The sequence below is a fragment of the Rutidosis leptorrhynchoides genome, chromosome 10, assembly GCF_046630445.1.
Source record: "Rutidosis leptorrhynchoides isolate AG116_Rl617_1_P2 chromosome 10, CSIRO_AGI_Rlap_v1, whole genome shotgun sequence".
Taxonomy (NCBI): Eukaryota; Viridiplantae; Streptophyta; class Magnoliopsida; order Asterales; family Asteraceae; genus Rutidosis; species Rutidosis leptorrhynchoides.
The window spans coordinates 66,797,541-66,799,964 of NC_092342.1; positions in this window are offsets into that span (position 1 = coordinate 66,797,541).

Sequence of the window (2,424 nt, forward strand, 5' to 3'; positions counted from 1 at the left end):
GTAAAACCGGATATACACCGTCGTAATAACACGGCGGGCTGTTTTGGGTTAGTTAATTAAAAACTATGATAAACTTTGATTTAAAATTTGTTATTCTGGGAAAATGATTTTTCTTATGAACATGAAACTATATCCAAAAATTATGGTTAAACTCAAAGTGGAAGTATGTTTTTTAAAATGGTCATCTAGACGTCGTTCTTTCGACTGAAATTACTACCTTTACAAAAATAACTTGTAACTTATATTTCCGACTATAAACCTATACTTTTTCTGTCTACATTCATAAAATAGAGTTCAATATGAAACCATAGCAATTTGATTCACTCAAAACGGATTTAAAACGAATAAGTTATGGGTAAAACAAGATTGGATATTTTTTCTTGTTGTAGCTACGTGAAAATTGGTAACAAATCTATATTAATCATATCCTAGCTAACTTATATTGTATTATACATGTATTATAATATATTATGTAATCTTGGGATACCATAGACACGTATGCAAATGTTTTGACATATCATATCGACCCATGTGTATATATTATTTGGAACAACCATAGACACTCTATATGCAGTAATGTGGGAGTTAGCTATACAGGGTTGAGGTTGATTCCAAAAATATATATACTTTGAGTTGTGATCTAGCCTGATACGTGTATACACTAGGTCGTGGATTGATTCAAGATAATATATATCAATTTTTTCTATATATCTAACTTTGGACAACTAGTTGTAGGTTACTAACGAGGACAGCTGACTTAATAAACTTAAAACATCAAAATGTATTAAAAGTGTTGTAAATATATTTTGAACATACTTTGATATATATGTACATATTTGTTATAGGTTCGTGAATCGACCAGTGGCCAAGTCTTACTTCCCGACGAAGTAAAAATCTGTGAAAGTGAGTTATAGTCCCACTTTTAAAATCTAATATTTTGGGATGAGAATACATGCAGTTTTATAAATGTTTTACGAAATAGACACAAGTAATTGAAACTACATTATATGGGTGAATGATCGAAGCCGAATATGCCCCTTTTGCTTGGTAACCTAAGAATTAGTAAACCGATCTACTAATTGACGCGAATCCTAAAGATAGATCTATTGGACCTAACGAACCCCATCCAAAGTACCGGATACTTTAGTACTTCGAATTTGTTTTTATCATGTCCGAAGGATTTCCCGGAATGATGGGGGATATTCTTATATGCATCTTGTTAATGTCGGTTACCAGGTGTTCACCATATGAATGAATTTTATCTCTATGTATGGGATGTATATTGAAATATGAAATCTTGTGGTCTATTATTATGATTTGATAATATATAGGTTAAACCTATAACTCACCAACATTTTTGTTGACGTTTTAAGCATGTTTATTCTCAGGTGATTATTAAGAGCTTCTGCTGTTGCATACTAAAATAAGTACAAGATTTGGAGTCCATGCTTGTATGATATTATGTAAAAACTGCATTCAAGAAACTTATTTTTGATGTAATATATTCTTATTGTAAACCATTATGTAATGGTCGTGTGTAAACGGTATATTTTAGATTATCATTATTTGATAATCTACGTAATGCTTTTTAAACCTTTATAGATAAAATAAAGGTTATGGTTGTTTTAAAAATGAATGCAGTCTTTGAAAAACGTCTCATATAGAGGTCAAAACCTCGCGACGAAATCAATTAATATGGAACGTTTATAATCAATATGAACGGGACATTTCACGAGGACCAAGAAAAAACCACATTCACGTGCCCTTATGGTACTTTTGCTTATAAACGCATGCCATTTGGACTTTGCAACGCCCCTGCAACCTTTCAAAGGTGCATGATAGCGATTTTTCACGACATGATAGAAGAATGCATGGAAGTTTTCATGGATGACTTTTCAGTCTTCGGTGATACTTTTGAAACATGTCTAGTTAATCTTAAACGAATGCTTATTAGATGCGAACAATCAAATCTAGTACTTAATTGGGAAAAATGCCATTTCATGGTTAGAGAAGGCATCGTTCTTGATCACAAAATTTCAAAGGAAGGAATTGAAGTGGATAGAGCTAAAGTAGATATAATTGCTAAACTTTCACATCCCACCAATGTTAGAGGAGTTAGGAGTTTTCTAGGGCATGCCGGTTTTTACCGATGTTTCATAAAAGATTTTTTCAAAATTGCCACTCCTATGAATAAACTCCTTGAAAAGGATGCTCCATTCATCTTTTTAGATGAATGCATCAAATCTTTTAATATTCTTAAAGAAAAACTCACGAATGCGCCGATCATGATAACTCCAAATTGGAATCTACCGTTTGAACTTATGTGCGATGCAAGTGATTTTGCAATGGGAGCCGTTTTAGGACAAAGGATTGAAAAATGATTTTAACCTATTTATTACGCTAGTAAGACATTACAAGGATCAC